Genomic DNA, 14694 nt, shown 5'->3' on the forward strand with positions numbered 1-14694 from the left:
CCCTGATGAGGGCAGACCCATAGGGATGGATGCTTAGATAGAGGTATGAAGGGTGCCCCTGATGAGGGACAGACCCATAGGGATGGATGCTTTGGTTGACCTGGACTTCAGGACTTACTCTGAACACATAGTACCTTCTTTACAGACAAACCAGTCCTGGTCTGCCAAAGTTAATGTATGTAGAAAACCTCAAAAGTGTAGGTTCACAACACCCCACATTCACTAGTACATTCCCACAGGGAACCGAGGTCCCCTTTGATAAATTTCCCTTCAAATCTAGGAAGGAAATAGCTGGAAAGTCTGTGTTTCTCCACTTGCATTCACTTGGAAAGTGGACAAATGGGGTTTCTTGGGCTCCACTTTGACTTCCTGAAAGACATCACTGAGGCTGGGTCTCTGCATCTTCAATCTCCATCCTTAATGACTTGATTGCTGACCCCGGATCCTGAGATTTATTAGCTGTTGGTATGCCCATCGATGGTGAGCAAAATCCATCCTGAGTGAGGGCAGAGCTTCCCCCAATACCTGCCATCCTGAGCAGGGTGATGCATCTTGCCATTTTCAAACATGACTCAGAAAAGAAATCAGAAACAGTGGAGCAGAAACAGAGGTGGGGAGACAAAGGGGCTGGAAGAGCATACAGAACTAGATCAAATGCCCATCAACAATGAGGTCAAGGCCAGCATGAGCCTTGTGCCAAGCCAATCCCTGGGGCCTTCCATAACCTTCCCAGTTCCCATATTTCCCCTCTGGCTACCTGCAGCCACTACTGCTACCTTTCTTGCCCAACCACTACTGCTAGCACCACCTCCTTCTGTTCTTTGCACAGTTGCACATAAAGCATGAATATTTAAAGACCCCGCCCAGCCCAGCCACAGACAGAGAGAGCATTGTGACTTTTTTTTATTCTCCTTCCCTGCCACAAGCTACTCTGTGCAGGAAACTAGGGAGCCACTTACAATATATTCTGATTTTTATTTTATTTTTTATTTTTATTTCGCTGAGCTCCAGTTCAAATAATTAAAGTTGCCACGGGGGAGGAAAGTCTTGCCGTGGCTTTCATGTGTTTGCTGTCAGGCCTGCTCCAGTCTGACTTGGCTTTAGACACTCGGATGTGTCTAGCATTGCAGCTGCTGCTAATACAGAGGAGGACGTGAGAGGGGCAGGGGCTGTCCCACCCCTCCCCCTGCCTTTCACACATCCCAGAAGCCTGACTGTCTCAACAAGCCCTGTGTGGTTTGAAATTCTGTTTTATTTGAATAGCCTGCCTGTGACTAGAATATTTTAAGCCATGTTCTCAAGCCAGAAGAAAGCCTGGGGCAGGAAGGAGTTGGCTTCTCTCATTTCTTTCCACTCTAAAACATGGGAGTGGTTTTTCCTTTATGGGCTGCAGGAATATGAAGGACCCAGGAAGATAGATATCATGCACCAGTTTTTGTGATAGTCAGCTCCCAACTGCTGGCTTTCCGACCTTGCCTGAACTGCAGTTCTGTCCTTACATCCAAGGACACTGAAGCATTTGTGTACATGTATGCATTCGCACCCGCACACACACACACACACACACACACACACACACAATGATATCCTGGAACACATCTAGAACCTTCTACCCTGAAGTCAACCCAAGGGAAGAAAAAATAATAATAACTTTAATCCACTGCTGGGGCAGCTGAGCCCAGGCAGAAGGTTAACCAAGGAGTTCTGCCATGTCTGTGTGGGCTCTCTGGCCTAAAGGGGAAAAGACCCATACTCTGTGTCATTAAGACTAGCAGATGTGACCTGGACAGAGATAGGAGAGAAGACTGGCATGGAGGACTTCCTTCTGCCATCCTTCAAGCCCTGCCTACACCCCCATGAGAATGGCACCCTATAGTGACAGTCCTATAGAAGCCATGGAAGCCCTCCTATCAGTTGTTCTCTGGTTTAGATTTTTAAGACTCTTCTGGTGTCCATGCATGGAATGATAGCCCTCCCTTTGGCAGATGCTCAATAGGAGAATCGGCAGTGTTGACTGGATTTATTCAAAGCTGTATCAACCTCCTCCTGCAGGCAAGCAAGGAAATACAGGAACTCTCATGAGGCCTGAGTTTCCAGTTTCCCAAACTTAGTGACAAAGTCTCCCATGAAAAGGCAGGAGAAAAAGAGAGTACCAAAACCAAAGAGGCTTGAGATGGAGGGAGAAAGTAAACCAGTGAGGTTCTGCTGCATCATCCCCTGCCCAGAGTCAACAGGGTAGGGCCAGGGCAGTGTGCAGGAAGAGCTCAGAGCTAACAAAGCCCACTTCAGAGAGTAGATTCTATAGACAGCCATGGCAGGGTCTTCTTCATCCAGGATCTAGGTTAGAGCAATGTACCATAGTCCCAAAGCAACAAATGCAAGTCAAGACTAAAGCCAGGACCCCTGATGGCCTCTTCTTAGCTTAGAGCAATGATTCTCAACCTGCGAGTTATGACCCTTTAGCAAACCTCTACCTCCAAAAAAAAAATTTACATTATGACCCATAAGAGTAGCAAAATTACAGTTATGAAGTAGCAACAAAAGTAATTTTATAGTTGTGGGTCACCACAACCTGAGGAACTGGATTAAAGGGTCACATCATTAGGAAGATGGAGAAGCACTGGATTAGAGGGAGCTGATATGAGCCGCCATATTTCTGGCACCATATTTGCCTATTCAGAGCTCCACCACCCACCAGAGAGGGGCTCTCAGTTGTGGAGGTTGAAGGAAGACCACTCCATTTGTAACTGGAACATCACTGCTCCCTCATAGAATTTGCATGCGATCTGTGCCTTATATATACCCTGTTCTTAGCCACACATGTTTAGCCAGAGTCAGCTGATGGGAAGAACTATTGCACAACTACCTGGACTTGATCTTGGTCATTCGCAAAGCCAGGACATCTTCCACAGAGAAAAAAGCTCTGCCTTCTTCCTCCTCTGCTCACTCATTCTCCACCATATTGCATTAAGTGTGGTGAGAGTGCAAGCTAGTCTCTAGCAAGGTCATCCTGAGCCCAGCTTCTGGTTTGTTTTTGTTTTTGTTTTGTTTTGTTTTGTTTTTTTCAGCCAAGCAGTACAGCATGAATACTTTATGGTCAAAGGAGAACTCCCATTGGTAAGCAGCTAGGGACTAGCACTGTCTAGAATGGACTCCTGGGTAGCATTACCATCTCTTTTTCCCCCCTCCCCCCAAGCACAGGTCCTTCCAGCCTGGTATTATAGGACTGAGATAGCACATCAGGCAGAGTTCCTATGAGTATCTAGCCATATCTTACTTGATGCTCAGTTCCTCATCTCAGGAGGAAGTTTTGCCAGTGTCAGGCTTCAATCTTTGCCTCAATTAGGAGCAGACTCACTGGTTTGGCCAGGGGATGTTTTCACACTCACTTGCTGTTTTCTGCTTATGCATATGCTTATCTTTGTGGGGAAGGCATTTAGAAAATACTTTCCACCTGCCCTGGGACCATGGTCAGAAGCTCACGCTGGATCTATAGCATCCATCTGGATTGTTCAGTCTCTGTCTAAGAGCTCAACAGGAAGCATAAGTTTCTCTGGAGCCTACTGGGTAATGTAGGCATCTGGAACAAGCCAGAGCAGCGTGGGACCTTCTGGTAGCTGCCTCCCTTTGCCCCAATAGCCCAACAGCTATAATATCTCTTCTGCCCAAAGGAATCCAGCAGTATATGGAGCAGTATCCCCAGTGATGGACACACTAATCTCAGAACGTCCTCAATGGGGCCTGGGCAAAAAAGGCTTTAGAGATGTGGAAAAGGAGACTACAGTAGTGTGCTGGAGGGACTTCCAAGTGGCTTTTCTGAAGGCCTATGGTATGCGTCTAGGATAGGCAGCCCTCCTTTACGTTTTCAATGGCAGCTATCCCATATGACTATAAAGGCGTCACTACTGTAACATCCACTGCACATCAAGGACTACAGAGATAGTCCCTCTACCTACATTGGCCCTGGGAATGAATGAATCTCATCTTTACATAGATGAGGGAGGAGGATCGGGCTGAGGACTTGACTGCTTAGCTCTCAGACATCTAGTGGGAGGGTGGAGCCAGTTGTAGAAAGCAGGGATGCTGTGGAGAATTAACAATGTTGAGCTAGCAAGCACTGATTCTAACTCTACTTGGAGACTGGCCTCACAGAAGATCCTGGAATGCTTATTCTATCAGAATATTAAGAGAAAAAAAAATGCTCTCAATATAAAGGCTTCCTGTCTTTGGGTTTCTAATGCCTCACTCATTTGCATTACCTTAAAAGCAAGTCAAATGTCTTAGAGACCCTCATTCTTTGTACCTTAGAAGAAAGAAACTCTCCCTTAGTGTGGCACTAAAGGAAGGGACTCTGAGCATATGTAAAGATAACTCGGGATGTGCTTTAAAACATTGGTCCCTAATACACACCCAACTCTTAGGCTCAGTGTTTTACCTCTATCATCTCATTATCAGGATAGACTTGTGAAGAAGTGCAAACCACATTTACTGATGCAGAAACTAGGGCTTATAGGGTTGAATGCCTTGCCCAAGGTCAATCTGCTGTCAGATGGCATAAGGCAGGTTGGTCAGGGGCCAAAACTCCAAACACTCCAAGGTCATTGAATTCAGCATAGGTCATATGAGTTTAAAGCCCACCACTGCCCCACTAAAGGACCCCTCTGACCTCCGGCAAGTCACACCTCCAAATTGGGGATAAAAATCCCTGTTTTAATTGCTGTGTGAGACTGTTGCTGGCATCAGATGGAAACATAAAAACTCTGTAATCTTCACAATGCCTAATGAATGGCAGTGGTTATCCATCTTCTTGCCAAGCTCAGGTGTAAGAAAAGACACTGCTAAAACATATTACACGTTCTTACTTCTCCTCACAGGCTGGCTGTGTAGACAGATCGCAAGGATTGTTTTACTAGCAATAGTGCCAGGAGAACATGCTGAATAAACCCACTTCATCAATAATTAATTAATTAATTACACAGCCCCTCAAGGATAGGAGCTAGAGAAAAGTTTCTACGTTGCATCCCAGAAATCCAACAAATAAAGGTCTATTGAGACTTCTCCATCCAAGTAATTCTTACCTCAGCACATAGAGGTAGGAAACTGGAGCATTCTGTCATCTCCTCATTGTGGTGTGGTGAGCTCTGCCAGGATACGTACTAATGGGCTGAAGTAATCAACAGCCATTACAGTTACATGCGGACGTAATTAATCTAATACCTTTGAGCCATTCAAACTTAATCCCTCCCCCATTACATGACAAAATTGATGCCTATGAAGAATTACTGTCAAGGCCCAGGGGTGTGGGTGAAAATTCTTTGACCCATAGCAGACTTAGGTCCTGTTCAAAAGCAGTGTCAAGCATAGGTGCTCATAGCTCCCAATGGTGAATGTTAGTGGCCCATATCCAGAAGACCAGTCTGGTAGAGCACAGACTCCCTAACTGTTCAGTGGATATATCGCTGGAAGATATATCCTGGGTCTGTGTAAACACACACACACACACACACACACACACTTCCTTGACCTCATATTCTTCACAACAACTGCACATGAAGGGTGTAGAAATGTTACCTAGACTCAACTCTGCTCCCTAGAGGAGGACTACAAATCTAACCTGCAGCATTGTCTCTAATAGTCACAGAGAAACTGAGGCACAGAAGGAGCTGCTCTCCAGAAATCAAACCATCTTTTTTCTTTCTATAAGAATGGAAGGAGAATTCTGTAAAGAATCTAGAAAGTGGAAAAACAAAAGTAAATCTTCCACATACCCTCTTCAGATTGTGTGTGCATTTGCCTGTTACACCTCTAACATGGATTTCTTACCTGCCATTTGTAACACAGGAGAATGAACAGAACATTTACCAAATATCTTTGCTAAGCAAGGAGCTCACAGAGTCTGATTAAATCCCTGCAAGGAGGCCACCACTAGCTGACCCCATTAATAAATGGATGCTAAGGCTCTGTGTAAGTAAAAGACAGACCACTGTTTGTGATCCGGAGTCCCTGCTCTATCACCATGCCATGCCACCTCCTCCCTCCCAACATCTGGTTGTCCCTGGTTCCTCACAAAGCCTACAGCTTAGCTGCCAGCACTGACCCTTTCAGCTGGGTAAGACACCCCTTGTTCCTACTTTCCAACACCATCAGAATCCACCCTCTCTATTTTTAAAGATAGCATATATTTTTTTAAAAAGTATTCTGTGCTCATTTTAGAGCATTAGAGAAATACAATGAAGTATGAAAAAGACAAGTGAAATTGCCCACAATTCTACCCTCCAAAGACAATTCCTGTAACCAGTTTGGTACACCTCCTTCCAGATGGGGAAACAATGACTGGACAAAGAGACAATCAACATGCTAGATAAATGTGGGATCTTTTCTTCTTGGTTATTTTTGATATTCATATATCAGTATTTTTCCTCATAAGCTTGATTTTAAATAGTTATATACCATAAGTTAATTTTATAGTTTTTGTCCTAGTTATCAAAACTCATAGATACATATTTCAAAAAAATGGAGAAGAAATAAAAACCCAGTAAGAACAGGTGTCTGTGGCTACGTAACCTTAGCACCCAGGGTTCCCTGCTTATCATTTTTATGTGCAATCTACATGTCTTTACAAAGTGCTGGCGTGACCCCTGATAATGTTTTCAAGAAGGGTTCTGGTCTTTAAGCCTTCTAAGTGACCAAGCATCCAAACTTCTCTTAAGTGACTATAATCCCGAGTACTTGCAAACATCATAATCTATTTGCCTGCTATCAAAAAAAAAAAAAAAATCTGCATCTGGCCAGCCTCTTGATGAGCTGATTAAGCTATTTATTGCTAGGGAGTTGGTGTTTATTTTCTCTAGGTGAATTAGAAAATTGAGAACAAAGACATTGGATTTTGCCAGGAGTCAATATTCTCAGCTCAAGATAATGAGATGCCACACTGAAATCAAGGAATTCTTAAAATTATAAGTTCATATCCAGGATCACTTCTGGTACCTACAGTCAGAGAGGAGCCTTGAGCACTGTGTTAACTTGTTTTCCTCGCTGCTGACACTGAATATATGACAGCAGAATGTTGGGGGTGGGGCAGAGAATGTACTGTAGTTTGCAGTGTGGGGTGAGAAAGATGTAGGCTCTCGTCATTGGCAGAGTCAGTGAGGACATGAGGTATCTTGCTCACATCTCTGTGGATCAGGAAGCAGAGAGCTCAGACCAGAATCGGAGCCAACCTGGAACCCTCAAGCCCAGTCTCTACTGTCCTACCTCTTCAAGCCGCACCCTATGACTCAAAGGTTCTTCTAGCTTTCCAAACAGCACCACCATGCAGCAATCAAGAGTTCGAACACATGGTCCTATGGGGAGACATTTCACATTCACATCCTGACAGCCTGCACCCAGTGCATTTCTGAGTGCCCCTGATAACAACTCCAGCCTTGGCCATCTATTCTCTGCCAGGTTACCCCTGGTACGAGGAGCATCTGGAATACCTGTTGACATTCGAATCAAGTTCATCTTTGTGCAACTTTGTCTAGTCAGATGGATTTCCCTTGACTTTTATGAACTACACACTTGGATCATCCATCCTTGATTTTGGCTCTAATTGTGGAACTCCCACTGCCCTTTAGTAATTTGAAAAACTGTAAAAATCCCTTACCCAAGAGGTGGAGGTGCTGTAGACAGCACAGACAATATTTGCTACCACTGAATCTTTCAGCCAAAATTCTGCTATGATTTTTTTTTCTTATGAGTTGAAGAGATGGTTCTGAAACAGACACTGGGTATGCATAGCAAACTCGGGTCACATCCTAGACATAAAATTGCAGTAATTACCTCTGGAGGAGGAAAGGGCCATGAGAGAAATAATAGCATTAGGCCTAGCCACAATGCTGCGCCTGCTTTACATACAGGACTTTAATTAATAAAATGACAAACAGTGGTACCACATAATTGGAAAGTCTATCAGGCCCCACCGAGAGAGGCAGGGGAAAAAAGGCCCTTGTGAAAGGGCCAGCTGGAGCCAGGAGATATAATTGCTGGTGGCATGCTCCTGTGGTGTCTCTCTTCACTTGTCTCACGTGCTGTCTGCATGCAAAAGAGTTTATTAATCAGAAGCCTGCCATTTATAACCTATATCTATTAGGAAACATGCAGAAGAATTTAAAAACTTGTTACAAATTTAAACATCTGTAATTTTTTTTATGAATGTGTATCTATGTAAGATTCTGCATACCTGTGTAAGTAAGTACACATATACCACTAATTGCTGCAGGAACAATGGTAATACATGACTTAAAATCCACTATCTCCCTAATTCCTCCACTCTGAGAGTCTTCAGATAAGATCTTGTTAAAATACGGATTCTGATTCAGCTGAGCCAGGTTGGAATAGGAGGCCCTGTGTTTGTAGAAAGTTCCCAGGGGACACCAACACTGTTGGTCTGCAGACCATGACAATGAAGCAATATTTTAGAACCTCCTCAGTAAGCCCCTGAAACATTAAGGATCGCCACAGCATATGACATGCACATGCAGTGTTATGTGGCAGCGAGAACACACAGAAGCAGTATAAAGTCCCTATCTGCCGCAGTTGAGTTTAGTGTCCATGGGTGGCTGACGTCACCTCTCTATACTTGAAACTTTACTTATGAAAAATGAGTGCATAGTAGCCAAGCTTACACCGCTGTGAAAAATTGCCTGAGGGAAACAGTGGCAAGGACAAAGGACTCTTTGGATGTCAGTGGTTTCAGTGTGTGATCAGCTGGCTCCGCTGCATGTAGGGTCCATGGCAAGATGAAGTCAGCATGGAGAAAGGGTAAGGCAGGGGACTGCTGCTCACCCCGTGGCAGCCAGGAAGCAAAGAGGACAAACAGGAAAGGCCTAGGACAAGATGTTCCTTTCAAGGCACGCCCCAGTGACCTACTTTCTCTAACGAAGACCCTCCTCCTGCTTCCTGTCACCCCCCATGATGCCATTGCACACGAATAATCCATTAAGTCAAAGCTCATATTAAATCACCCCAAAAATTATGTTTATTAACTGAGAACCAAGCCTTCAACACACCAGCCTTTTAGGGGAGGGGGGAGGCAACTCCTATTCAAACCACAACAGGCTATAATAATACCTACATGAGTGGGGATTGTGGGTATAAAAACAAGACAGTATGTGGGGAAGTGCCTAGTGTGGCTTTCAGGCTTTCAGAGTCAATTAGAAAATGACTCTGTACCCTGTAGGCCACCCAGATAGAAATGGGTATTAAGATTGCATTCTAAGATTAAATTCCCATGCCATAGGCACTGGAAACTTGCTGTCAGGACCAAGCTGGGTACACTTGGAGCAGAGAATCTATATTGAGTGACATGCACGGGGCTCTGAAGAACTAGATAATGGGAAGAGAAATTCGTAGGAAGAACTCGATCCCACACTCTGCTTTAGGAACCATAGTGGTTTTAGATACAGGCAACTAAATGGGATTCTCAGTAGGCTTAACCTGGGTCCTCCAGTTCTGAGCATTAAGAAGTTAATGGGCAGAGGCAATAACTCAGTCGATAAAATATTTGCCTTACCTGCATGAGGACCTGAGTTTGATCCCTAGAATTCCTGTTTAAAAACAGGCCGGGTGTGGTATCCTGCACATCTAATCCCCTCCATAAGAGGTGGAGACAGTTTGGCTCAGCGGTTAAGACCACTGACTGCTCTTTCAGAAGTCCTGAATTCAATTCCTGGCAACCACATGGTGGCTCACAACCATCTGTAATGAGATCTGATGCCCTCTTCTGGTGTGTCCGAATACAGTTACAGTGTACCCATACACATAAAATAAATAAATCAAAAAGGATCTCTGTGGGCTGCTGGCTGGCCAGTAGGGCTACATTGTGAGTTTCAGACTAGCGATAGACTCTCTTTCAAAACAAAAAGGAGAAAATAAAAACAAAACCCTTGATGGACTACACTACTAAAAACACTACAGAGTGCCCTCTAGCCTCCATATGTACCCTTGCCCATGCATACATGTGTACCTACCTGTACATGCACAAATGCACATGCACACATGCGCAGAAATAAGCTTGCCAAGAGCCTTAGTCTGCAGGTCCAAGAGGAGAGAATCCTGGCTCCTGCTCAGCCTCGGTGCTGGGAACTCTCACTGCCTGAATTGTCCTCAGTCTCACCTGGGAACACTGAGTGACAACCCATGAAGGCCTCTGCTGGGGGCTGTGCCCTCCCCCTATAGCAGAATTACCTCACTCTGCTTTGGTAACTGTGAACGAATTCAAAACTATTTCTTAGTGATTGAGATTTGCTTCACACTCCAAGTCCAAGATGAAGATGGACCCCTCACTGAGAGAGCCAGTCTACATCCTATACTAGTCCCTCTCCCACAATGGTCTCAGCCCAGCTGCACTTCAAAATCACCTGGAAGGACTTTAAAGCCTACTGCTGCCCAGAACATTCTAAAACTTCTTCAAAGAGAATCAGCAGTGAAGCCCAGGCTGTGGCAGTTTGGAAAACTTCACAGATGTTCCTAGTTTGCAACCCAGGTTGAAAACCACTGATTTCATGTGCTGTCTGTTCATGGCATCACTCACATGGTATCACTCACATTCAATGGCTCACCCAGTCCCCAGAGTCTCCATAACAGCCTTTGAAGATAGGCCAGGAAGGGACAGCTAGGATCATGACAAAATGGGGACTCAGAGGAGGTGAGCCAGTTCGGAGCACAGGCACTTAGTTCATCCATAGTCCTCAAACCAGGAAACTAGAGTGGTTTGAAGAGCTCTCCCTGCCCCCTGAGAGAGTCTGTACTGATGCAAAGGTCAGTTGCTCCCACTGCATTTTGGAAAAGTAGTAAATGAAGACCACAGCAGAGCTCCAGAGGCTGCTCTCTCACTCCGTGCCTCTCTGCAGACTCTGATTCAGTAGGTCTGTACCCAGCTGGAGATTCTGCCCTTCTAACCTGTTCCCAGGTTAACATTGTTAAGGCCTGGTGTGAGGATCAGTCTCTGGGAGGAAAAACAACTGGCTCAGAGGCAAGATCTGGAGATCCTGCATAGGAAACTGCATTTAAGAATTAGGCCTAGGTGATACATCTACACAATGGAGTACTACTCAGCTATGAAAAACAATGAATTTATGAAATTCTTAGGGAAATGGATGGATCTGGAGAATATCATCCTAAGTGAGGTAACCCAATCACAAAAGAACACACATGGTATGCACTCTCTGATAAGTGGATATTAGCCCAGAAGCTTGGAATACCCAAAATACAATCCACAAACCACAAGAAACTCAAGAAGAAGGAAGACCAAAGTGTGGACACTTCGTTCCTTCTTAGAAAGGGGAACAAAATACCCATGGAAGGAGTTGCAGAGAATAACTATGGAGCAGAGACTAAAGGAAGGACAATTCAGAGACTGTTCCACCTGGGAATCCTTCCCATATTCAATCATCAAACCCAGACACTATTCTGGATGCCAGCAAGTGCTGGCTGACAGGAGCCTGATATAGCTGTCTCCTGAGAGGCTCTGCCAGTGCCCAACTAATTCAGAAGTAGAAGCTCATAGCCATCCATTGAACTGAGCACAGGGTCCCCAATGAAGGAGCTAGAGAAAGGACCCAAGGAGCTGAAGGGTTTGCAGTCCCTTAGGACAAACAACAATATGAACTAACCAGTACCCTCAGAGCTCCCAGGGACTAAACCACCAACCAAAGAGTACACATGGTGGGACTAATGGCTCCAGCAGCATATGTAGCAGAGGATGGCCTAGTTGGTCATCAATGAGAGGAGAGGCCTTTGGTCCTGTGAAGGCTCTATGCCCAGTGTAGGGGAATGCCAGGGACAGGAAGTGGGAGAGGGTGGGCTGGTTAGCAGGGGGAGGAGGGAGGGAACAGGTTTGCCCCCCTCCCAGGGGAAACTGGGAAAGGAGACATCATTTGAAATGTAAATAAAGAAAATATCTAATTAAAAGAAAAAAAAAGAAGTAGGCCTAGGAGGTGGGTGGTAGTGGTGCACACCCTTAATCGAGAGCCAGAGGCAGGTGGATCTCTAAATTTGAGGCCAGTCTGGCGTACAAAGTGAGTTCCACACAGCCAGGGCTACACAGAGAAACCCTGTATCTGGAGGAAACACATCTGAGTAGGCACATCTCCCTACTGGGACCAAGAGACACTGAATGACCCCAAACACATTTACTAGTTGTCTACTGACTGCCTGTTTTCAGTCTTATTCCAAGATCTCTTCATCTATTTCTAAAAGAACAGACACTACTGAAGTATATTCCTTAGGTATCACATTGACTCTTAGGTGTGTTTTCTGCTAGTAGTATAAGTTATAATTTCGAAGCAAGGTTTGTCGGATTGTTTCTTTTCAGTCTGTTTACTCATCATTCTTAATAGTTAGAACAAACAGGTTTGGTGACTCAAGTCTTAGTAATGTCAAGGGTCTTGCATTGTCTTGTATATCTTAAGTGGACTATTGGGTGGTCCTACAGCACACCCAAAGCCAGTTACATTGTTTAAATTTTAACCCGCAGGTTATATCCCAATATGAGGGCAGGGAAGTATTGCATGGAATGAGCCACATAAGAGTAGCACACAGTAAACATTTCAAAATGTGTAGATGACCATATCATAACCTGATAGCAAGAGGGAGCCTTACACACCTCCCAGGGTGGGAGGCTAAGAATGCTTTAAGCACACTACCCCCCCTGGCCCCATCTTCTCCCTCCTGTCTCTTCTCTCTGGTTTCCTTTCTCACTCCTCTATCTCCTCTAGCTTGTCTTTCTCTCTCCCCCACTTCAGCCCTGACTGAACTAAAACATATTGCCAGAAGATGAAGAAACCTCATGTGTATTTATCTCTGTCAAACATGTGTGGCTCAGCCTAGGTGCTCCATTAGTATTCACTGACTAGAAAGCACGCTGGTTTCCTTAGATCATAGAGGACCATTCCATGGTTACCTTGACTTTTTCCAATGGAGAATAAGAACCCATTGAAAGCTTTTGAGCTGAGTCACAGATGAGAGTGGAATGTGGCAAAGGTTCACAAGAGGTTTCAGAAGGGAGAAAGAGGGGAAGGGGGTGCTTTAGGAGCCGTGGATGTACTTCAGAGAATAAGTTCTAAGGGCAATATGAGACTTCTGTTGTTAGATTAATGAAGATGTGAAGATAGAAGGCCATTGGAAAAACATTGAAGAGTGAATGGGGATGTAACTCAGTGGTACTGAGCTTGCCTAGTATGTACAAGGTTTCAGGCTCCATTCCTAACATCAAGGAGAATAAAGAAGAGGTGTCATTTACCTTCCTGCTACTAGATATGTGAACATCTAAGTGGAGGAATAGAAATGGGCTATAAGCCAGAGGAGCCACAAGAATCAAACAGAAGGCATTTATTTTTTCTAAAACGGGAGGGATCTGATCTTCTTTGTGGACAGAAGAGCTGTAGGCATAATGATTGGAGGTGGTAGGGAACAAAGGAGATCAAGTGAAAGGGCAGGGGCTAGAAGGAGGTGGAACAGGAAGCCACAGAATGGAGAAAATGAAGGGCACATCTTCCTCTAGGACATAATGGATAAGTAAGCAGGCACTGAGGCCAGGAAGGGGAGGAGAGAATGGCAGAGGCTGTGCCTGGTGATGTAGAACTTTCTCAGGAGAGGGGAAATCCTACCACTGCACCAAGACTGTCTGGGAGAGTTTGAACTACTCAATGTGTTGTGTGCCCAAAGTCAAATATGGACATGCACAGAGACAAGTACCAACAACAAGGGCACTGAGGAACAGCAGTTCCACTTTACAAGTCCAAATCCAGTGTTCTAGAGCAAGATAAAGGAGAGTCTGTGTCAGGCACGGTCCCTAGCAGGACACTGCATGCCATAGACTATAGGAGAGGATTACCTATCATGGTACAGGGTTAGGTTAGCATTACCAAAGGGAGAATTGGTTAAGTTCTCTAATCGGGGGCATCCAGACATACAAGAAAACTGAGTAAGGATAGAAAAAAATGTTGATAGATTCCTTCAGCTACCATGGGAGGTTTTAGTGGGGGTGAATATTTGTTCCCCTGGATAGATACATGTGACCATAAGTCAGACTCACCAGATGAGGACCCAGGGTCCAGCCATGGCTTGGTTAGAGATGGGGTTTATAGGTAGGACAGCGTGAATCATCAGGCTACTTACTATGGCTGGTGGTACCTTCCTCTTCAATCAAATTGTAAGGCAGCTACCAGTCAGGGGTTAGGAGACAGAGGCTGGGCGTTGCAGAGAAATAGCTCTTCACACCACGAGAGTCCAAGAACCATGGCTGCTGAGAACTCAGTGTGTTCAGGATGCACTTGGTTTGCCCTTCTTTCTCCAGGAGCCATTTTCATTCAGACTCTGAGCAGCAGAGTTCTTTTACATTTTAGGTGTTGTTTGTAGATTGTCTCTATCAAACACAACCTCTATTATCTCAAACCTCGGTTTGTAGCCTGCACTGCCTCTGAACATGACTACATTTAAACTTTCTTAGAAAGATGATTAGCTACAATTCCCTTTCAAATGTCTAGGGAATGGTGCCATAGAAACCCATGACACCACAAAAGCATACGCTTTCAGCTTCCTTTTGGTAAAGGAGCACCTTTATTTGGGAAGACAACGACATTAGGATATCATGATATATAGGGGTATTTCGGTGTGTGTGTGTGTGTGTGTGTGAGAGAGAGAGAGAGAGAG

General features: G+C 44.8%; 1 protein-coding gene across 5 annotated transcripts in view; it reads left to right on the forward strand.

Moving 5' to 3' along the window:
* Alk (ALK receptor tyrosine kinase) overlaps nt 1–14694 on the forward strand; it is a 722886-nt gene that overhangs the window by 602244 nt on the left and 105948 nt on the right. The gene's annotated exons all lie outside the window — the stretch shown is intronic.

This window comes from Mastomys coucha, unplaced genomic scaffold (assembly GCF_008632895.1).
Source record: "Mastomys coucha isolate ucsf_1 unplaced genomic scaffold, UCSF_Mcou_1 pScaffold6, whole genome shotgun sequence".
In the NCBI taxonomy this organism is placed as follows: Eukaryota; Metazoa; Chordata; class Mammalia; order Rodentia; family Muridae; genus Mastomys; species Mastomys coucha.